The sequence below is a fragment of the Ochotona curzoniae genome, unplaced genomic scaffold, assembly GCF_017591425.1.
Source record: "Ochotona curzoniae isolate NIBS_2020 unplaced genomic scaffold, NIBS_Ocur_1.0 contig_2318, whole genome shotgun sequence".
Lineage (NCBI taxonomy): Eukaryota > Metazoa > Chordata > Mammalia > Lagomorpha > Ochotonidae > Ochotona > Ochotona curzoniae.
Window position 1 is genome coordinate 6,609,667 of NW_024465419.1, and position 25,073 is coordinate 6,634,739.

General features: G+C 38.2%; 1 protein-coding gene and 1 pseudogene across 1 annotated transcript in view; one reads left to right on the forward strand and one right to left on the reverse strand.

Moving 5' to 3' along the window:
- The window catches only part of SNTG1 (syntrophin gamma 1), a 584,956-nt gene that overhangs the window by 384,038 nt on the left and 175,845 nt on the right, over positions 1–25,073 (reverse strand). The window lies entirely within an intron of this gene.
- The window catches only part of LOC121151345, a 52,320-nt pseudogene continuing 47,439 nt past the window's right edge, over positions 20,193–25,073 (forward strand).

A 25,073-nucleotide genomic window follows, 5' to 3' on the forward strand; every position in this document is an offset into this window, starting at 1 on the left:
AGTCCAATTGACAACACCTAAGATGTGGAATTAACCCAGATGCTTGTCAAGAGATGACAAGATAACACTACTCAACGATAAAACAAAAAGCAAGAACAACCATAAAACAAACAACAACAACAAAAATGATATTGTCTTGCAACAAAATGGATGTGACTGGAAACCATTATGTTCAATAAAATAAATCAGTCTAAAAAATAAATAGTGTATGTTTTATCTCATATTTGGCAGCAAATATTGAACATGTTAAGTGAACAATAATGGAACTGTTATTTTGGGATATGATTGCTATTTTTAGTCCATGGCTGTTTTCTTCCTATTTCTACCTATATAATAATAGTATCAAATTAAGCCTATCAATCTAGAGTGGATTTAAATTATGTCTTTGCAAAAGCTGACGATGGGAGTCGGGAGGGAGTGGTTTTGGGGAGCATGAGAGTGAAGGATGTGTGGCTCTCTTTTGAAACCATAACTATTGAGTTTATAAAATCTGTTGTCTTTAATATTCAAAGTAGCAGTAATACCAAAATACCAAATAGAACTCCTCAACATAGTGTAGTTTACTAATTTATACTAAAACTGTTTGAATACAAGCAATTTGTATGGCTATTAAGAGTATCCAAGTTAAAAAAAAAACTCAATGTTTAAAATAATATAGAATTATAAATAAACCTCATATTATCCATTGAGGAAAAAAGTTTTATTTTGAAAATAATGTAAACATATTCAGAATATCCTTTTGCACTTACGGAAAGGAATCAGGTTCTGAGATGTTGCTGATTTTTCTGTATTTTTTTCTTTTGGTGCCATGCTGAAAATAAATAATTACAATACAAATTGGGAGCTGTGACCAAGGTCCTTCACTACAGCTGTGTAACTCCATCTGGAATTATTCTAGCCATTTGGAAAACAATTTAGTAGTTTCTCAAATTGTGAAATGAGTGTGTAAAAGGGTTAAACTGGCTCATATGTGAGAAAAGTTGCACTAAGTCAGCCTTCAAAGCAAAACACCAAATTAAGAAAGGAGTCTGCACATCATTTTTTAATATTGTTAATATGAAGTTAAAGTATATAAAAATAAAATATTTATTTTTCATATTATTAGTATAAAGTTAAACATCAGACAACTGATCACCATATTGCTTACTTGCGCATATTTTGATTGGTTACCTAGATTCGCTTTTCTAAGTAAACCTCAGGACCTACAAATAATGTTAAAAAAAAAAAAAGAAAAAACACACTAATAGCATATCTCTGTGTAATACAAAGCAAAGGTTGAACTCACAAAAAAACCTAAGGCCTTAGAAACAACACTAAATACATCTGAAGAGAATCTTTGTTTAGTTCTGTTGCTTTTTGTTTCGTTTTTAATTTCTATACACCCCAGCATAGAAGCTGGATAACAGCAGATGTAAGATTAGAAAAATAATAATCAAAGCTTATATCTTTGGCTAGATGTCTGTGAACTGAATATTAAAGAGGAGATCCACGTCCTCTTCACAAACGGAACACACAAGTCGGCATGTGTAAGTTACCTGCAGAACATACATAGCAGTGCCCAGTCCTGGCAGTGATGTCAGTGGGGAAGCCACCTGAAACAGGTAAGTGATCTCTCTCCAAAGGAATCATAGCATCAGTGGGGCCTGAGTAAAGACCACCCCTGACTCCATCTCTCTGAAGCATCATCTGTACAGTGTAGTGGAGCATCGCAGGAGCCCGTGGCATGATGCATGGCCCAGGAGAAGCCTGATCGCTGCACCAACACCAGCAGCACCTGGGGTGAAGGACTCCTGTCCATCAAATAAGCGGAGTTACATCAACCCAAACCACCTCAGTCACAACATGAACAAGCTTTGTGACACCAATGGAGTTCCCGTATGCAGGCTTCTTGGTACAGCCATACCATTGTGGCCATTTGTCTCACTACTCCCCGCTTCTCTCTGTCACTCTGCTTTCAAATAAAAATTTTTTAAAATCTTAAAAATAAAAACGAAAGGCAGGAAGAAAGGAAAACACAGAACCAATCAAAATGTTGAAATAATTTACAAGGAACAAACTAATCCTCTACTTGTAGCACCAACAACCCATATGGGCACCTATTTGAGTCTGATCTAGCTCCCTGCTAATAACAGAAATCTGGTAAAGGTAATTTACAGATAAGGAATCAGGGCTAGTACTGTGGGACAGCAGTTTCCATCACAGCTTGCAGCATTGGCATCTATACAGAAGCACTAGTTCTATTTCCAGCTGCATCCTTTTGCCTTCCAAGTAAGTAGTAGTTGAGTCAACGTCTCCCCCTTCTCTGGCTCTGGTGTATTTCAACTCTCACATAAACCTTTCTCTCCATTCTCATTCTATTTCCTCCTTCCATAAGTTCCATTCCTCTTTGCTTTATTCCAGTAAAAGCAGGAGAGGCCAGATCATGGTTAACTTTGAATGGGGGGATATAATACTGAAGGAGTCGGCTTTTTGAATAGAAGAGTTCATCTTGATTAGTTTGCGGTTTTGTTGTTGTTTGTTTTCTTTTTGTACCTTTAAACATTGATGTAATCCAGGAACTTTCACATTAGTCATAGCCTTCTTCCTTTATGTTTCTTACTTTTCCCCTGGGAACATTCACCTCACTCACTAAGCTAGTACTTTCAGGGTTTTAGGTTGTCTAAATTTATCCACTTAATGATCAATCACTGATATAAAACTGTAATCCAAAGTTTCTTCAGAATTGCAAGAATTTGCATGAAAACTGTGACCAGATAACTTCTCTTGGAAAACCCTCAATTAATATGTAAAATGGGAAGTTAGCCTTTCACTTCTCCAAATGTGCCCAGTAGCTATCTATTGCTCCATCACCATCCCATCCTACAAACCATGAAATAATTTCATATTTATTTCTTTATTTACTTTTACCCCTATACTCAATAACCCCCCCCCCCGAATTCTACTAAAATATCCTCCTAATAATACCTCAACTGTATGCATCCCTTATATTTTGTTACCTACCTGGGCTACTATCCAGATTTATGCTGTGATCATTCATTGCTTATATTACCGTAATTGTGAGAATACAAATTATACGGTGAACCACATTCAAAAGCTGGCATCATCCTGTAAGCACAGGCTTAATCCATCAATAACCATAATGTTCAGTGAATAAAAAAAAGAAACACTAAAGATCCACAGGAGTATAAACAGAGCTGCAAACAAGGTAAGTTTTAAAAGATCTGAAGGTAATCCTTCATCTTCAAGTCCTTTCAGAAATTGCTCTCCTCTTGAGGACACAGTCACAGCATCAACTCAGAAAATGATCATTGTTCCAATGGATCCATCTATAAGACTTCCCAGTTGCACACTTCTGAAGTCATTGGCCTACTCTAAATATGACATCTTTCCTTTTTCTCAATATCCCTTTCCACTGGTAAGTGTGTCTTTCTTAACACACTTCAGCTGACCATCTCAGCCTCCTATCTGTTGGTGGGCTTTATACCTAATTGCTCTCCAAAATGTGTCCAGACAGGTTTGGGTCTATCCCATGCTTCATGCCCAATTTCCATACTAGAAGTGCCACAGCTAGTCATTAGTTCTACAATCCCAGTGACTGTCATGTGTAATAGTCAATGTGGAAGAGTGATGGCAACGTCAAAATGCATAAGACATAATATAGAAAAATATGAGCTATTCATATTTTGAGGAAACTTTCACACATTTCACAGGGAACTAAAAGTCATTTTCATTTTGAGAAGCTAAATAACATATTATAATATTATGTCTACATTTCACTCATCATTAAATGTAAACTTTAAACAGTATCTTATTTTGCAATATTACAATAATGTAGAAAGCAAAACTATATTGGAGATTTTAAGTGACTGGAGTTGGCAAACCTTACTGCCCTTTATGAAAATGAAGAGCTTTTCTTAGAAGAAGATAATTGTTTCAAAACAATAGCAATCTCCCTTGAAGTCTGTTGCAGAAGTCAACAAAAAGTTCCTAGCTCCCATTTAGAATAGATATTGTTTATATTATTTCTTTCATAGGTAAAGTTCAGATATCATTTAATGTCAATTCACTGTGACTATGTGTCAAAAAATGAAGAGAATATTATCTAGAAACAGTTTTTAAAGCCATAAGTATTATTCAATGTTTCTCAAAAAGAATTGAAACAAAGTACATTCAAAATTAAATGCAACACCAAGAGCATGTCTTTCTCTTATTAGAAAAACCAGCAAACACATTGTTCAATTTGTTGTCTTGCATAAATATCAAACATGCATACAGTTCTACTTCTCTCCTCTTCTGCATTAAAATTTCTCCCAGCTGATTTCCCACTTTACATATATCAGGTAAAAGCCTATTTTAAGTTAATTGGACATTTCCTAATAGTGTAGGGAGCTGCAGGGGGATTCTGAATAATTTGGCTTAATTTCTTGCTTTATTTTATGAGCTCACAATAATTACAGTCTTTGAACTGTAGTTTCCTCTCCCGTACCATGAGATTAGAGAGACCAGTGGGACAGGATGCATTGACTGTGAAGTGAGGGGATTTCTGTGAATTGTCCACAGAGACACAGACTCAGCTACTGAGCAGAAATGATACAGTGAATACTTGAGCGTACACAAATGGTTTCCGTCTCATGGAAATATCTAAATAAGGACAACTGATTGACTTATTTTTCACATCTATTTCAAATAGTGAAAATGTTCTCGACTTAAATATCTTAACCAAAAAATCATAAGGATACATATTTTCTCAATTCAACCATGTTACATTGACATTGCAAGAAAGAGATTCAAGGGCCCGGTGGCGTGGCCTAGCAGCTAAAGTCCTCGCCTTGAACGCCCAGGATCCCATGTGGTCGCCGGTTCTAGTCCCGGCAGCTCCACTTCCCATCCAGCTCCCTGCTTGGGGCCTGGGAAAGCAGTCAAAGACGGCCCACGGCTTTGGGACTCTGCATCTGCGTGGGAGACCCAGAGGAAGTTCCTGGATCCTGGCTTCGAATCGGCATAGCATCGGCCATTGCGCTCACTTGGGGAGTGAATCATCGGATGGAAGATCTTCCTCTCTGTCTCTCCTCTCTGTATATCTGACTTTCCAATAAATAAATAAATCTTAAAAAAAAAGAGAAAGAGATTTAAAAAGCGTACATTAAAACTACCAATAGCACTAGAGTGTACAACATTTTGAACATTAAAAACCTATGAAATGATATCATTTAAAAACATTCTTATCTGCCTTTCCAATAAAAATAAATAAATATTAAAAAATAAAAAGACTTCCTTGGGCCCCACATGTGCAGAGGTTGCTGGGTCCATGAGCCCAAAGGGTGAGGGGACTGGCATGGGCTGGGTCTTCTGGCCTAGGTTCGTGGGTCCACCAACAAGAAGTGGTCCTACTCACTGGAAAAGATGGAGCAATGGATTGCAGGCCCTGATGTACATGGAGGATAGGGTAGTCCAACGGGGCCTGCAGAGAACATCTAGTACCATAGCAGATGGAAGAGAACAGAACAAATTGGACAGCTACCCCAACCACATGATCACAGCAAAATTCTGGTCAAATAGAGACTGTAAGATCCAGAGCATTTCATAATTATGTAAACCACCTGGGCAGAACCCTAAAAACATGTGCCTCATCAAGACCCTGGGTTGATATTGGGTGGCCATTTCGCATCTCCGGGGTTTTGGGGCAGTTGGGAGGCTGGGTTTGTCTCCTCTTATCTCATTCCTTCCCGCAGAAATAGGAAGAGGAAATACAAAACTTGGAAACAGTTTCCCTAGCCCTCAATGCTTCCCAACCTGATCAACTATGTAAACATCATCAAAAAATCAAATCTAAAAAAAATAAATAAAAAGAATTTTTCTCGTTGAAGTTTTAATTTGTCACACTTTTAGCACAATAATTTTCTTTATAATTCCTATATTGGATTTCTGATCTCTGATCATCGTAACTGTTCCCCTTCTCTCACTGATGTCTTGACATTGGCAGCTTGTGTTACTACAGACTCTCTGTCACCACTCTTAGCAAATCTTCGTTTTTATTCATCTTGTCAATTCATATCTTTGGCATTTCTGTCTTTTATCTGTTTTCCATATCTCTTATTGCTATTTTATCCATTATTTCTTTGCTTCAACTGATATGAGATTCCATAGAAATAATAAGATGAAAATTAATATTTTATCACCAACATTTTTTTATTTGTTAAGCATTAAGATACACATTTAAAGCATTACGTTGGTTGTGTCTCACAAGTTATCATTATTTTAAAGTTATCTTTAGTTTTTTTATTTTCCTATGTCTTACTTATGAATATTTGAGAGTATTATCAGAGTATTACTTATTTTTAAATTTTGTAATGTCATACAATTTGTCTATCCTGGCTCCAAATATTTTCTCCCAGATTTTCTTACATAGACTGTACATTTTTGGTTTTAATTTAGGTCTCTGTTATGCACTGAATTAATTTTGAATATAGCTGGATATGACAGTTGAGGACCATTGTGTTTACTTGTGAATATTGAATTATTCCATTTGTTTATGTTTAAAATATGTCTCTCTTCATAGAATTGATTTCATAATTTTGCTGAAAACCATTTGATGACAGCAGTGTAAAATGTGGCTCTAATTTGAGCCTCTTCTCCATTCTATTGATCTATTTGTATATATTGATCATTTCTGCACTGTCTTGATTTCCATATTTTGTTTAAGATTTGAAAAGGGACAGTGATGCAACCTTGTTTCATACAAAATGGCAAACCTGTTCTAAATTAATTCATCTTGCTTATGAAAGGACAATCTAATTCTATCATGAGTTTTTCTCTTTTTCAGTTATTCTGAATTCTAACTCTTGAATAATTTAAAATCTGGAGAAAAGTTTCCAAAATAATATAGAGAACTTCCTATCGATCTATATCTAGTATCCCAAGAGTGACATGGTACGAAGTCATGTCAGAATTAGCATTTCTAGAATTTATCCAGATTTTACTTTTTTTTCTCAACAGTGTCCTTGTGCCATTCCATGGTCCCCCTAAAAGGGGTGGGGGCATGCACCTTATCAGAATCTCTCTCCCTAAGTCCCATCCAATCCTCACCATTTCCCAACCTCTGCTTGTTCTCTATGGTATTGATTATTTTGATCATTAAGAGACAAGTAATATGTGCAAGGTCCATTTTGATTAATGCGAAGCTTCCTCAGTGTTAGACTGTTAGAATTCTGTGAATTTGTAGAGAATGCCCAGAGGTGAACAGCCTTTTAGCCTCGTTATACCTTACAATGCAGGGTTTCAATGTGACTTATTTCTTATATCACTTAACCTGGCCACGTGTTTAAGGTGACATCTGTCAAATTCCTCTACCTTGAAGTGATTATTTACTCTTTTATTTACTTTATTGTTAGAAATTGAGTCTAGGCACAATGAAGCTCCATTTAACAAAATAGGTACATTTACATGCATTATTTGAACATTTCTGCCAGGAAGATCACTCTCCCTTACACCCACAAATGTGTACATGCATACACACGTGTTTAAATTACCACTTGTTTTTGCATCACTATGGATTCATATTCCAGGTTATTCTTCAAAATAATGTCACGTATTTTACTGCTTATATTAAATTTCTAATTTTCCTTATGATTCCTTTATCTAAAAATATTTTTTAAGTACATTTATTTGGAAAGCAGTGTTACACAGGGAGACGACAGTGATATCTTCTCTCTGCTGGTTCGCTTCCTAAAGGACTGCATCAGCTGGGCTGGTCCAGGTCTAAGTCAAAACCCAAAGCCTTCCTCCACATCTCACTCCTGAGTACAGGGTGCCAAGATTGCGGGCCACCCTACACTTCTTTCCCAGGCAGATTGGCTGAGGGCTGGGGCAGAAACAGAGCAACCAGGACTTGAGCCAGCTTGGGCATGGCAGGCTGGCACTGCAGGCTGCAACTGAACCAATTTTGCCTCAGTACCCTTGGACCCTTGTAGCCTCTTGTGTCGCAAAGGTAAAGCATTCAGGCTCCTGTTTATCTAAATGACCTTTTCTCCTTTTCTCGAAGAGTTGATTGCTTCAATACAGGGATGTAGAATATAGGTGTGTTTGTGTCTACAACACCTTTTAATGCTTCCTGACCATATTGGAGGATAAGGCTAAGAAAATGCATGCATGTATGCTAACTTTCATACTCACATGTCTGTAATGTCTTCATTACTTTTATGTATATTTTTGAACAGTAAGCATGACTATGCTGTTAATTGTAATTCTGAACACAACTCCATAACCATGCTCCCTCCTTTTTTTAAAGCAGTATAATCATGTAGGGTATATTTCTAGAAGTTCATCTTACATAAATCTGGAAATAGATCCTAAAATTTGCATTAATATACTACATGTTTGAACTAAAACCATGGCTGAGAATCACCTCTTTTCCTTGGTGTCTGATATTTTTCTTAATAAATGGCCCTGTATGAGTTATCCTTACAGCAAATATTGAAAATGTGAAAGGTGCAGAGTTCTTTGCTCCACAGACAGAAGAGCCAACAAAAAGAACTAAAATCAATAATTACTTCTCCCTAGATTTGTGTGTAAGTTTATCTTTGTTAAACCTATCTAAGGAATGTGACCATGGTCATTGTCCACATTTCCCTCTGCTGGAGACTCTCCCTATGCTTTTTAAGCAGATTGCTCTGTGTTTTGTTGAGATTTCTCCTTTTCAAGTAACCAGGATTCTCCATGATCATGTACCCATGGAACAGCTGAGTAAACCTCGATGCATTACTTCAGCCCCGAAGAACTTAGCTTTCTTGACTTTGGGGAGACATTACATGCTGCAGTGTCCCCCTGATAAATACAGTACCGGAAAGTCTGCACTGCCCATTTCAGACACAGCCCTTCTTATCTGTATGCTGGTTCTTTTCATATCCTCTCTTGCAGCCCCATGACTTTGTGTGTCACTCATGTGTCACTGGCTTCTAAGCTCTGTTCTAATTCTTGAGGTCTGTCAAGATCTCCAAAGCTACTTATCTGGCCACACTACCTGAATGTGACATACAAAATCCTTCATTAAAAAATAACATTGTTCAGGTCCGGCAGCGTGGCCTAGCGGCTAAAGTCCTCGCCTTGAATGATATACCGGGATCCCACATGGATCTGTTCTAATCCCTGTTCTAGTCCCGGCAGCTCCACTTCCCATCCAGCTCCCTGCTTGGGGCCTGGGAAAGCAGTCAAGGACGGCCCAAAGCTTTGGGACCCTGCACCCGCGTGGGAGACCTGGAAGAGGCTCCTGGCTTTGGATCGGCATAGCATCGGCCGTTGTGCTCACTTGGGGAGTGAATCACCAGACGGAAGACCTTCCTCTCTGTCTCTCCTCTTTGTATATCTGACTTTCCAATAAATAAATAAATTTTTTTAAAAAAAAAAAACATTGTCACTTGACAAATTATGCTGGCACTTGGAGTGCTGAAAACCTGGTTTAGATTGCCTGGTTCAAATCCTGGCTATTATCCATTTCTGATCTAGCTTCCTGCTGATGTGCCAGGAAAGCGACAGATGTTGGTTCAATCATTGGTCCCTGTAATGAGGAGTGGAGGTAGATTGCAGGGACATGACGGATCTCTTGGTTCCCGGATTTGGCCTTCCTTTACACAGGCTGTTACAGAGATATATGGAATGAACAAACAGGTAGAAAATATTTCACTCTGTTTCCCTGTTTCTTTTCCACTCTGCTTTTTAAATTAAAAAGAAAAAATAAAGCTGTCAATAAAAGTGTTGATCCTTTTCCTTTATATAATAGCAGAAATCAAACTATCTTGCATTCCCACGAACCTTATCTGCATTAGCAAGGTTACATGGGCACCATTCAAGCAATAACCTCTCCTCTTTCTACTTGTTGGCTGTCATCTGTTGATTCATGTCTGCCTGGTCATTGCAGTATAACTTGGAGTTGCCTCTGAATCTCTGCATTGCAATGTTCCCACTGTTGTTTGAATTGCTATCAGTAACCTAGACTTTCTCTCTTTCTTTTTTTTTTAATTTAACATTTATTTATTTTTAATGGAAAGGCAGATCTACAGAGAGAGAGAAATAGATTTTCTGTCCACTGGTTCACTCCCCAAATGGCCCCAAGGCCAAGTGCTGAGCTGATCCGAAACCAAGAGCCAGGAGCTTTTTCTGGGTTTTCCATATTCATGCAGTGTCCTAAGGCTTTGTGCCATTCTCTCCTGCTTTCCTAGGCCACAAGCACAGATGTAGAATAGCCAGGATAAAAACAGGAGCCCATATGGGATCCCAGCACCTGAAAGGGGAGGATTAAATAATCAAGCCATTGAACCAGGCCAAGTACCCTAGATTTTCTTAAGATGTGTTATCAATAATTTCATGACTTCTTGGTTCATCCTACATATTAAAACATAAGTCACTTTATGAAACTCCTTAACATTTTTCAATGTCTTCTTACTGAATTTGTGATAAAATCCTCACATTTACCTACAACACCCTGCATGACTTGGTCCTTGACTCAACAATTAGCTCTTTCTTATGTTCTCTTTTGGCTTTGTCAGTGTTTGTCTTACTAAATGTGATGAGATTAATAGTAGCTCACATACTAGAAGTTGGTGCTGCCTATTACCCCAAGTATTCCCCTTTTAAAAAGTCTGCAGAATGGGCTCTTTCTCTTCACTCCTGCCTCAGCTCACCCATCTGCCTAGAAACCTGCCAGCCTTGGAATCCTCTGCTCTGGAGCACTTGATTTCACCCTCTTTCCATGCGTTGCCCTCCCACTGTAGATATTTCCATGTATGAATTGCTGCTGTTTGGAATCACTGTCTTCTCTCATGTATTTCCTACCTAATTGATTTATCCTTCTACCATCTTTTAAAATTGCACTATGCATTGCATTCTGGGAAAAAAAGGCAGAAAATCGCATAATTTGATCAATGATTTTTTTCAAGCTAAGTATCTCAGATTTCAAATAGAACAATGTCTCACAGAGCATAACTTGATGTAGTGCTGTTCAATATTGCATTTGAAGAAGTCACTTCTCTTCATCTGAAAAAAAATTTTGATAGGCTTTTCATTTCCAACATGCTGGAATCCCTCTGCATGTTTCTCAATATGTCTAAATCAGATGTAGTGTGGCTTCAGTCCTGTTCATGTGATTCACTGATGGAAATGCAACCAGAAAGGAGACAAAGGCTCTCTGATGACATGTTCTCCCAGGGAGCTTGTGTCCTCTTGTTAAAGGAAATCTAAATAAACTTCTATAACTTCTTAATTATTTAATACTGTTCATGTTAATTACAGGGTTCACCAGGGTGGAGAGAGTCTAGGATCATGGAAAAGTGGATGAAATAATTGTCTCTCAATTTTCCATTTCTTCCTTTCTCCGAAGGAAGCGGGGGGGGGCAGAGTGTGCGACAAAGGGGGAAGCCACACCCAGCTTCCCAAATGTCCCAGCACCCAGGGATGGAGAATCAACCCAGGGTCCCACGATAGTGCGTTTTCCGAGGGTTCTAGATAGCTCTGCAATGCTGTCAATTCACCGATCCAAGGGTGATGCAGTGCTCCCAATGCCCATTGGCTGACCTTAAGTTTCTATTCACCCAGATTTCTGCTTTCTTGGTCTACAGTGGTAGTTGTCCAATTTGCTCTGCTCTCCTTCCTCTGGGATGGTATCAAATAGGCTGGTTTATTTTCCATGTGCATCAGGGTCTGTATCCACAGCTAAGCTAATCTTACTTGTGGGCAGAACCAATGATCAGGGTCAGGCAACCCAAGTCCCACTGGATCCCCCACTCCAGAGGCTCAAGAAACAAGCACCCACAGCTCAGGGGGGCCACACAACCAGGATCTGGGAACCAGAGTCCTGCCAGATCCCCAACCCTCAGCGCTCATGAACCCAGCACTCACCACACAGGTAGGCCCACGCTCTGCTGCATTCCCCATCCCTGGGGCTCATGAAGCCGGCACCCCCCTCACAGGCGGGATGTGGAACCTGCTTGACCCAGCTCTGCTTCCAGTTTTTGGATTGTTTCCCCACCATGACAAGAAAGATCTTGCAATTCTGAAGTGCTTTCATTGGCCTAATTCATTCTATCATTGAGACTTTCCTCTGAATTTTTAATTTTCTCAGTTGAGTCCTTCATTTCCAATATTTCAGCTTCATTTTGTTTTGTGCCGCTATTTCCTGTGTGACATATTTCTTAAATTCCTTGAACTCCTGAATGTGCTTCTTGTTGTTGATTAGAAATTTTATGATGGGTTTGCTTAATTCTTTATCCCCTATTTCCTTGATGTATTGCTCAGTTAACTCTGAGGTTGGCAAAGTCTTGCTTGTTTACAGGAGTGTCTTCAGTAGTATTCAAAGTGCCTTTCTCTCAACTTTTGCTCTTGGTCATTATAATTCTAGTTAGCAGATTCTTCTCCTTAGGGTAGATTTCTAACTTGTATTATCCAATGTCTACACTTCTATTTTACTTATTGCAGTTGGTAAATGGTTCTTTGCAGTCACTTGTGCCACACCCTCCAGCGAGTTTCAGGTCTGGGCTCTTGTGTTAGACATCCACCATCATCTCATCACTCTACTGGCTCACCACTCTCCACATCCTGTGATCCCATGCTGTGGTTGGACCTTTTTCTGTACATCTCTCCTCACACTTCCTGTTTGAGCAGTTCCCAAGATGAGGGAGCCACTAGGTGTCATAGATATTAGGGTGTTGATGGTACTGATCTTGCCAGGATCTGCTGATTGTTATTTCTGAGGGCCATCTGGACCTATTTTGACCCAAAGAATGCCACATTAGAATTATTTTCTGTGTGGAACCAAAGCAACACACAGGACAAACTCACTGAGAGTTTCTCCTAGCTCACCTCCTGCACAGCTCACTGTTTTCACAGTCTTTACCATACTGTACTGATGTACCACTCTTGGAGTTCTGGATCTGCAGGCCATTAGGTCTGGAGGCTACCCAGACTTATTTTTTGTTGGAACCTGTAGGATGCCACATTGGTGTAATACATTAAGCCAGAGATGAGTTTGCTCCCAACTTAGTGCATGCACGGTTTTGTCCCCAGCGTTTGCCTCTCTACGCAAAATGGCATTCCATATAACTATAGTGGAGGTCTGGGCTGTGACATCTACCTTGTTCCTACACTGCCAGTTTGGGATCTGCTGCTCTGTTTCCACTCTTGTTCCAATCAAACAAACCAGCAGGATGGGCAGTTCTTTATCTGGACTCATATGATGAGCTCCCAGTGAACTTCCCTTCCCATCTGGCTGCTGGTGGAACTCTGGCATCTGATGGAATTCAGATTGCTGCTAGCTGACTGCCCCTGGGGTATTTGGTCACTGCGGCACCACACACTTTTCTCTTTTTCTTTCCCTGGCCCATCAGTCTCCAGGTGTACCATTTGCCTTTGGTCTGCCCTATTCTATTTCCTGGAAAGTGCTCTCTCTGCTTCACCCTGGCTGATGATTCTCCATCTGTTTGGCAGCATGATTTCTAATCTATTGTACTGGGTCTTTTCAAAGCATGTCAAAGCAATGTATTATTCTGTGACATCATGGATCGTAGGATACTTTCCCTAGTGTCTAGGACCACTCTTGCACATGGTGTCTGCAATACAAAGCAGCCATGCAAAGATTTCTTAAAAAATGTAAAAAGCCTCAGACTGACCACAAATGTACTAAATATTGAGAAATTTGAGTTTTCCCACTGTCTCTCTGAGGACTGCTCATCTCTTTTATACTCAGAGATTTACTTCTGGGTCTTGAATGCTGAAAGCACACCAGGTATCATGGGAATATGCAGACAAAAGATCATTATCTATTTCTTCAAATAGCACCATTGTGGCGTGTATTAAGGTAATACCCCAAGCCCTATAAATGGAGAAAGCTTTTTTCTTCTTTTCTCTATGAGCTCTCCAAGAGCAGCTATTGTATCTTTAGATCATCACTAATGGATTTTGATGAAAATAGAAGGAGACATTTTAGCATAGATTTGGAGACATTGAGTCTGATATGGGCAGGTGGCATGTAAACATTCCATGTCTTAGATCAGTGACATCTCACATGGGAAGGAAATGCAACATGTATAAAAGCCTCAAATATTGATTAAAAGCTTTGTTTAAGAAAATAAGCCATACACGGACATAATACATTTAAAAATACACAATGATGTTACAGTACGAAATATATATATTGTACATCCAAAAACATAAAAGCAGTTAAATAAGTTCTTTTATTCACATCTAGTATATTTTACATCAGTAGAAGCTATTAAAATACGTTCTATCAAAAGAATAGTAATGTCCATTATAATCTCAATTTTATCACCTTAAAATGGTAATGCAGATAGACACAGATGTAAATAATTAAATTAACAAGTTCTAGAAATGAATCTATCAAAATAAGAAAAGCATTTGTGCTTAGAGGCATTAAAAGTTACGTGGGTTTTTTTATTCATTTACCTGTCATTTTTTTAAGTTTTAAGAAACCAATCATTTCACAATAGTGTTGTAATCTTTTAAATTTTAAAACCAGTTTGACACATTTCATATCAACCACATATAGCTAATGAATTTAATTGCTTATAAAATCTACTGTATCTCAATTCACATTTATGAAATTCAACAGGTTAAATTGTAAATGGCTGTATACACTCACGATAAAGTATGCACTGCGTGCTCACCAAGCTAAAGATGGTGATGAGTTCCACCTGCAACTCTTTCTATGGAGCTCAGTATGCTGTCACTGGCTAGTGTTCTGAACAAGCATTTCCAATGTTTCCTTCATCAGTGGAAAAGTCTAAATGTGGACTCTGTTTGTATAAACTCATACTCTACTTTTTTTTTTTTAATTACATTTCTACCAGATGGGCTTCTTTGCTTTAGAAGAGAGAAATGAAATTCAACTCATAAAACAGACTGTAACCAGGAGATAAAATGTGGCTGTCATGGTGACACAAAGCACCCTTCAGTGGAGTCATCGCTAAGTGTGGTCAACACTGAGCATGTCTCATGATTCTGGTCATTACAGGCTTGACCAATCAGGATGCTGGATACTATGCTGATGAATTCTCCTCTCTACCATGGAATTCATGAATAACCCTGACTTTGGTTGCATTTTTACAATTCATTCTGTATGTTGCTTTTTTAGAGATCCTATGCTACATAACTACAGTTATTCCTGCATGTCTTGATTACCACACCAGAGACAGCTCCCGTCTGCTCCAGAACAGGAACATTTGTATTCAGGGAAAATGGAATGGTGGAATCCAACCACCTCTTCTAGAAATATACTAATTGTCAAAGAACCAAACAAAAATATTGAGTGTTTTAGCCAAGTTTGTTAGGCTAAAACAGTGTTTAAAATATAAAACCTGGATTTCTCATGATGGTTCAATTGGCTAACCCTCAGTCTGAAAGCACCAGCATCCCCATGGACAACAGAGCATGTTCTAACTGCTCCACTTCCTATCCAGCAACCTGCTCGCTTCCTGGGAAAACAGTGGAGGATGTCCCAAAGACTTAGGACCCTGCATCTATGTGAGAGGCCATCAGGGGCTCCTGGTTCCTGGTTTGTGGCTGTGTATCATGTGAGCATTTGGGGAGAGAACCAGTGAATGGAAGATCTTTCTCTCTGTCTCTTCTTCTCTCTGGAAATCTGCCTTTCCACTTAAAAGTCAAACTAAGTATTAAAAAGGAAAGATGCAATTTTCATATGTATGCATAGTCATAACCTGGATTCAATATCAAAATTAGTTTCTAAAAAGATATTTCACACAAGTTTCATGTAAACATTTTCATAATGGTGTGTGTATGAAAAAATCTAATTATTACCATTTGAATAGCAATAAAAGAGTTAGGATTCATCACTGTTTTTGAGATTTCACTTTAGTATTTGTTTTCTTGTGTGTGAAAATAAACCAAACAAAAAATTCATATTTGCTGAGAACTCATTAGCTGTTATCATTTGCAATTAGTTGTAAACATGCAGATACAACATTGGAATACTTGCCATCAGTTAGACTTTGCGACCTGCAGATATATTAAAGATGGCTCACCAACTCCAAATCAATAAATGTCACATAAATTCTGTATTAACAGGGACATGCAGAGGCCCACTCCAAATACAAAGACCCTGTATTTTATCTTTATTTTATAAATAAAATTATCGTGACCATTAAATATTTGTAAAGAAAAAAAAATCTCCTAAGAATAGTACACAATCAAAGCACAAAATAAAGTTGCAAATATACCTAGGCTCAGATACCTTTTTTTTTCATTTATTAGAAAAGGCAAGTACTTCATATTCCCCTTATCATGGAAGGTAAAATTTAAAAAATGTAACTAAAATTAAATTCAATGTCTGTATGGATTGGCATTCCTCTAAACATAATCTTGTCAATTCAACGATTAAGAATCAGATACTATACAGATAATAGATAAACATACACATCTACATTATATATGCATATATATGCGATATATGCATACATAGCACATGCATGTTATGTTTATAATTTTGTCAGTTATACATGTATTTATCAGTTTATATATGTATATATATTTATGTATATATTTTATCAGTTATATATATATTCTGCTTTTGAGAGACCATGGGAGTATGACCTTATGACCCAGAGTCCACCACATTTTGGCATCTTCAGTTTAACCTCGTTTCTAAAGTTAATGTGTCTCAGACTCAGTATAGTAAGGATTTCTTTTTCGTATATATATATATATATGAATATGTACTTCCATAGGATGTAAAGGAGTTAATACATTCCAAGCAGAAAATAAACAGCATTAGAGATCACACACATGCTGAGCCAAAGCAGGCAGATGGAAAGGATGCGACATATTCATGGACTAGAAGCTTTTGCTTCCTCAGATGTGGGAAGCACATTCAGGCTCCCAGGGAAGAGATTTGGAAAGAGAATTTGGGACACAATAAAAGTTCAAGGAGGAAGAAAGTTTTTTTTTTAAAAAAACCTAAGCTAAACACTCTTCAAAATAGTCCCAAACAGAGCACACTCAAGATGTCTACCAGTATGCAAAAGGGTGAGTAAATGCTACTGTGAACAAACAGTGTGATTTCACTCAGGACTATAAACAACAAAGGTGCTAGGAGCCGAGACAGTCATGGATCTCATAAACAGTGTGCTTATGTGCAGGAATCCAGACACCAAAGACAATACACCCTCTGATTCCATGGAAAGGACAAATCCGCAGAGATGGAGCAGCAGCTGCCTTGTGTTGGAGGAGAGTGTAGACAGTGGAATGGAAACATTCTAGGATAATGTAAAGTTTCGGAAATTGAAAATCATGATGATTGCATGACATCATAATTTGCTAAATGTTTTCAATCTGTATAATTATAACTTCATTATGCTTAAATTATGTCTCAATAAAGTTGTTTTTAAATAATTATAATTAGGGGGGGCAATATTGTGACACGTCAGGTTAAGCTGCCAGCTGCCAGGCTGGCCTGCCATATTAGAGCACTGGTTCTGATCTAGCTCTTCACTATTCACTTGTGAAAAAAGTGGAAGATCTTCTAAGTTCTTGGACACCTGCTGCATGTCTTGATTACCCGGATGGAGTTTCTGGTTCCTGCCTTTGGCCTTGCAAAGCCCATGGCGGCACAAGTATTTGTGAAGAGTCAACGTCCAAATAGAAGTACATGCTCTCTCTCTCTCTGTGTTTTCCTTCCAAATAACCAAACTAAATCTTCGAACAGACAAAAAATTTTTAAAGCATTTGATTTAAAACATTGTTCCTGTGGAACTTTTATTCATGAAAGCAAAGATTAAATAACATCAGGTCTGTATTGTCAGTATTTTGTACAATTTCTATCAATTCTCTCTTGAGTGATAGACCTAATCTGTGAACATACTCTTATTACATTCATCATCAGTATTTCTAGCAATGATAAATTCAGGAATGCTTTCTCTGTCTTGATAGTATCTATCCTCTCTTCAGTGTTCTTCACATATGTAGGACAGACCAGCATAAGGTAGTTTCCCACCATCCCCAACTTATGCCATTGGCACCCTTTTCAATGCTCTTCCCTTTTCAATGCTCTTCCCTTTTCAATGCTCTTCTTCACTTTTCTTCTCAATTTAAATAGACTCAAAATAAGGTGATGATTGTGTCATGATTATTCTTCATATTCTAAGCAACCTGGCTTGTGATCACAGAAACCCTGAAATGGAATCAGCTAATCAACCTGTGTCAAGAATCCTTATCAAGGGGGACTGTGAGACAGTAAGTATGAGTGTTCCGGAACCACCATATTGTAATGTAATAGGCAGTGACAGAAAACTAACATAATACCACTTCCATTCCCTCCATATTTTGGAGATTGGATCTACACCTGCTGCCAGACCATGTTTTTCTGGTTCTTATTGGGAATATTTGTGCCACTTTTGCTTGTTCAGATGCATCAATCTAACCTATTAATAGAGGAAAACACAAACCATGTATCCTCAGAGCTCTTTTTTTAATTCCTGTGTGGTTGCCTTAAAGGTGACTTGTTCCACACTCTTGCTTGTCTATGTGGGTAACTCCTAAACACAGGAAGCAGACACCTGACTCTCATTGATTGCTCCTTCATATCACTGGACTCTGTGCCCTCAGTGCAAATAACAACCTCTCTCCTCTACTGTTCTCATACTGCTCTGCTTATTCTTAGCAAAACTAGCTGCCTTCTCACACACTATTTGCATGTTTTTTTTTTTAACTGACAGGTGCCCCCCTCTCCATTTGTAAAAAGATCAGCACAGGCACTGGCACTGTGAAATGAATGATGAGGAGTTGAATGTAGACATCTCAAGGAGCTGGAATGCTATGCTGTCAGTCCAGCAAGTGTGGGTAATTCACATTATGCTTTTGCACAAGAACAAGAAGCTTACACTTTGTTGCACTTTGGTCTCATTCTGATCCCCTTTGTCCTCTGCAAAGCTGGGGAGGACTCCTGAGAACAGTGCATGCGCATGGTCTGTGCATTATGACTCCTATTTTTTTTATTGCTTCATACCAATGCAGTGAAACACACTTCTCATGTGTCTGTGTGATGCTGATATAAACACTGTGAGCCACCAGTTGTGTGAAAGCACAAAAAAAAATCTGTTAAAAAACCCAGTATGTGTAACTTAACTATGTTAACTACTGACTTTATTTACCAGCATATGCATCTAATATACAGGACTACTTCCAAAAGTTCACAAAAAGATGAATGTTTTGATGCATTTTTTTCTTAACTCTCTCTATATATTTCTTTATAGTGCCCAGTTTCTATGATTTTTAAGAAAATATTTATTTTATTTTTTATTGAAAGGTCAAATGCCCGGAGAGGAGGAGAGACAAAGAGGAAAATCTATTTAATGATTCACTCCCTAAGCTGCAGTAACGGCTGGTACTATGCTGATCCGAAGCCAAGAGCCAGACTTTTCCAGGTCCCCCATGCAGGTGCTGAGTCTCAAGGCCTTGGGCCATCCTCCACTGCTTTCCCAGGCTACAAGCAAGGAGCTGGATGGGAAACAGGGCTGCTGTGATTAGAACTGGTGTTAATAAGGATCCCAGTGTGTTCAAGGCGAGGACTTTAGCTGCTAAACTACCATGCCTGGTAAAAAAAAAATCACATGTTGAGTATTTTATTTTTACCTTAGGATATTCAACATCTTCTTACATTAAAAAGTAAGTTAGCATTCCCAGAAAATTTATTCAAGGAGATATTCCAGAAAAAGGCATTATTACCATAGAGGATGCCAATTCCATACATTTTCTTATCCCTGAAGAGCTTTCAAGGGAAAAAGATGTGAGGGTGGAATACAATGATATTGATGATCCTGACCTTGTGTAGGCCTTAGCTAATTGTGTTTAGGTCTTAGTTCTTAACCAAAACATTTAAAAGTTCATAGGTAAAATCACAGTAACCTACAGTTAATTTACTGTTACAGAAATAAAATGGAATTGAGCCTAAGTTCAATAGTTTATACCATCTGGGTTTGTGTCAATGATAGTTTGTTATATTCACACAATGATGAAATTGCAAGATGACACTTTTACCAGGGTGTATCCTGCTGTTAAGGAAGGAATGATCACAAACACAAAGAAGACAAAATTACTCTGAAGAAATAGCTTTGCATCCATGCTGCTTGCCCCTTTACTCACAATAGCCAAGAAATAGAAGCTAGATGCTTGCCGACATGAATAAAGAAAACATGATATGTGTACCTGTGCACACATCCAGGTAAGTACTTCATTCCTCCTCAAAAATGAAGGGAATTCTGCCACATGACACATTGAGCATGAAAACTTTATGTTAGGTGAAATAAACAAAATGGAAAAAAAGGAGTCTGCAAAATCGCACTTACTCAAAGAATTATAAAAAGTCAAACTCACAGAAACATCATAGAAAGCTTTGCAAATGTGTCTGTGTGATGGTGATGTGTGCTAATCTGTCGCCTATATTGTCCCATCCCACATGGGAGCCATTGTGTTTAGGCTGCTTCACTTCTGATACAGCTCCCTGCTTATGGGCTGGGAGAGCAGCAGAGGATGACTCACACCCTTGGGCCACTGCACCCAAGCAAGATATCTAGAGGAGTTCCTGGCTCTGGATCAGCTCAGCTCTGGCCGTTTGTGATCATTTGGCAAGGGAACAAGATTAATGACCTTTTTTCAGTCTTTCCTTTTCTCTCTGCCTCTCCTACTCTCTGTAAAACCTGCATTTCAAATAAGAGTTAATAACTCTTTAAAAGGACTACACATTTGTGATAATTAGATGTTGAAGTTTCTACACATGTCTAATGATTTAGATGCTGAAATTTCAAACGTCTAACTACATTATTAATGCTGAATAATGTATTACAAAAATGACATGATGCTTCACTGGCTAAATCCTCACCTTACATGTGCCCAGACACTCTATGGGTATCAGCTCCTGTCCTAGCTGCTCCACTTTCCATCCAGCTCCCTGCTTGTGGCCTGGGAAAGCAGTTGAGGATGGATAGCCCAAAGCCTTGGGACCTTGCACCTGTGTGGGAGACCTGGAAGAAGCCTCTGGCTCCTAGCTTAGAATCAGATCAGCCAAGGCATTTGGCAAGTGAATCAGCAGTCAGAAAATCTTTCTCTGTCCCTCCTTCTCTCTGGAAATCTGTCTTTCTAATAAAAATAAATAAGTATTTAAAAATGTGTTATATATTTAAAACCAAGTTTGAATAAATCATATGTGTCCTCACCACATACACAAAAAATAACTAGATAAAACAGTGGATATTTACTTAGGCTGACTGTGGATGTTATGTCACAGTTTATGCATCCATGAAAATATCATGGGCGAGGAGCAGGCATGTGGTGCAGAATTGAAGTTGCCCATTGGGACAATTATAACCCATTTCAGAATGACTGCTACCACTCATTGCCCAACCTACTTCCAATTTTATTTTCTGCTAATGCATACCATGAGCGGCAGCAAACAATTTCTCAAATGTTTGAATTTCTGTTATCACCTGGGAAATCTAGCTGGAGTTCTAGGCAACCTGGCTCACTCAGGCTGCTTTGGGAATTTGGGAAATGACTCAGTGTGTAGCTGAACTTGATCTCATGCTGTGTCTTCCTTTTCCTCCACTTCCTCCTTGTCTTTTGGAATAAATAAAAAGAAGCAAATACTCGTCAGAAAATCACAAGTTGCTGTTGTGTGCTTTTCTGAAACTAACACTGAGAAAGATAAAGGCATTTTGAACTCACTGGCTTCCTCACCAAATAGCAGTAACAGCAGAGGATGCCCCAGGCTGAAATCAATGGTCGAGAACTTAATACAGATTTCTCAGTCATATGTTAGCACATCAGCTGTCACCTACCGCCTCTAAGGGTACACATTTTCAATCAACTCAAATTGGGAGCAGAGCCATAACTTGAACCCAGACACTGAAATGCATGTAAACATTACAACCAGAATTTCGACTTCTAGGACAAAGATCCTCTAGCCCTACCCACAAACCAGGATCTCTTAAAAAAAAAATCAACTTTACTACTTTTAATTTTAATTTACTCCCACCAATAACCTGGATTGTGTGTATAAATTCCCAAGGTTGTGTTAAATTAAAAAGACATGTAAAAATCTTTTTTTTTTTTTAAGATTTATGTTAACTTTTTTTTTTCTTTTGGCAGAATTATAGAGAATGAGAGAGAGAAAGATCTTTCCTCTGCTGGTTTACTCCCCAAATGGCTGCAACTGCTACAGCTGGGTCAGTCCAAAGCCAGGGTCCAGGAGCTTCTTCTGGGTCTCCCAGGTGGTTTCAGGGTCCTAGGCACGTGAGCCTTTCTCCACTGCTTTCCCAGGTGCATTTGCAGGGAGCTTAACCGGAAGTGAAGCATCTGGAGCTAGAACTGGAGCCTAAATGGGATGTCAGAGCTGCAGGTGTTGGTTTTACTAGCTAATGCACAGCTCTGGATCATATACTAAAATCCTAAACGTAAAATAACCGTATTGTATGTTTGCCAAACCCAACAAGATTTGAAATGTGACTTCTTGCCATGGTCTTGCTATCTTAGATGACTTGCTGTTTAGTTCTTTAGGCCATCTTTCTTGGTGAACCTTAAATGTTACTGCTGTTTAATATCACCAGTGTTTATTTCGGTTCTGCCAATCATTTAATCACATTTTGTTCCTTCTTCATTTCTACTTCTCAGATTCTTCTTGCAGGATCATTTTATTTTTCTTCAAGTACATATTTAGAGATGGTTGTATTGGGGGCCGACTTGCACAGCACCAAGCCTAGCCAAAGCCTGTAAATTCCTGAATCACATATTAGGGCTTATATTCAACCTCTGCCTGTTCTGCTTCTGATTCAGATCTTTGCTAACGAGAAGGCAGTAGAAGATTACTCAGTTACTAAGATCTGTGACAGTTTCTGGTGTGTTAGTATATTTCCTGGCTCCTGGTTTCAGCCTGGCCCAGCCCCGTGTATGTGACCACTGGGAAAGTGAACCAGAAGATCGAAGATCTCTCTGTCTCTCCCTGTCTTTCTGTCTCTTTGCTTTTCAAACAAATAGAAAACATATTTTTAAAATGCATTTATTGAGTATCTCTCTAAGAGTTCGTATTTTCTGCATGCTTGCAATGAAAGTATGAACTCACAACAGGTAAATTGACATGGCCTTCTTTTAGCATCTTGAATATATTATTCTCTGCTTCTCACTCATTGTCATGATTATAAAATGCATAATCATTTCCCTCTCACTTGGAAATTTTTCAATTTTACCTTGACATTCTGGAATCTATCACACAATGCTCTTTATGTACATTTGTTCGTATTTGTATTTCTTTTTCTGTGTGACTCCGAGGTGTGAACATCATTTTCTTTCTTCATTTATGAGAAAAACTTGTCATGTACTGTTTCTCTGTCTCCCTATTATATTTCTGAAACTCCAATTTACTCTGTGTGAGAGCATCTCATTTTGGTTTCTTGGTCTTTTAACCTCTCCTTACTTTCAATTTCCATCTCTTCAGTTCTATATTCAGGCTAATTTATTCTGTTGCATTTTGTAGGTCGTCACTCTCTTCTTTGGCTAAGACAATCTACTGATTATCCTGAGTGTATTATCTTGGAATGCCCTCCCCCGTGCCTTCCATTACTTATTTTTCCAATTAGCATCAACAATTTTCTTCCTGTGTGATTATACAGAATTTTGACTTTCAATCCTTTTATTCATTGGATATATTAAATCTTTGTGTTTATTACAGCATACGTGATCAAATATATTAACTTTTTGTTATATAATGTTACTTGTGCCTAAATTTTCTTCTGACCTTTAATAACAGATGTTTGTTCCCTTCCCTGCATGCAAATGCTGATTGTGAACAGTGAGATCATATTCCGTTGACTTAATTCCCATTTCCACATCTTCACAGGATGTTTTGATTCTTATCATGAGTCACATCAATTCCTGGTCAAATTGGATTTCTGGTGTGTCATTGATTTCACCGAGAAAGCTACATATGAGTGTTAACTGAGTAAACAGTCATATTGCTTATGGAAGGTTAGCAGTATATAGTGTTGTAAAGATAAAATTCATGAATTCATTAAAAGGTTGGATGAATATATAGACATTTCAGATGAAATTGCATTTAACCTTTATGGAAGCATAATTAGAATTAGCGTTTTTCGAACAAATTAGGAGCTGAGCATCTTGGTAAGAACTTAAAAGCACTCTTTCATTTTACTTGTAACACCCTGCAGCAGGTTCAATTATTTTCTCCACTCTTTAGAAAAAGAACCAAAAAGTTGCTGTTATTTGAAGTCATATCAAGAACGTTGGAAAGGAGACTGAAGAAATTGAGAGCAATATATAGTTAATCTGTTTATGTGGCCATCTGCATGGGTATTTTAGAGAGAAAATACATACAAACTGTATTGAGATATTGCAATTTTTTTATAAACCAAAATTATTTCATTAAGTGTTTTGAAGCAGAGTTAATGTCCCTTTTAACTCTCTGTAGCTTCTACCTATAGACTGATATCACAAGACAGAAACTCTTGTTCTGAGTGAGGCATTCAAAACCAGCAAGGCATTTCCCAGCTTGTCCCTTAATCAGGAGCATAATTTCAATGGCTTTGTGCTCGGTGTATGTTTGGTTTTCATTTACATTCACTATCACTAATGGATGGATATAAAATTGAAGCATTAGTACAATTCCTGGGATAAACAAGCAATTTCTTTGTGCTGAGTGTTTCTAAAAATGACTTTGAGTGGTGACCCCTCATTAGAGAATGATTAGAGATTCACATTGGAAACTCAATAGGCAGTGCCATCTACTTTAAGTGATTTAGCATTTGAATTCTTGCATTTATTTGCATAAAGGACTTTTCTTTAGGCTCTCTCCCCAATCTAAGGACCAGTGTAGCATAACATCGATGAACAAAATCCTCTCAGTTGCCTAGTGCACAGAGCAGTGTGCTTTGCATGATGTATTCAGCTACAGCAGTGTGCAGTCTCACAGTTGCCTGCAAACAGGGAAATAGTTCGGCTCAGAAAGCATATTGAAAGATAGTCTAATAACTATAAATGAAGACAGCATCCTT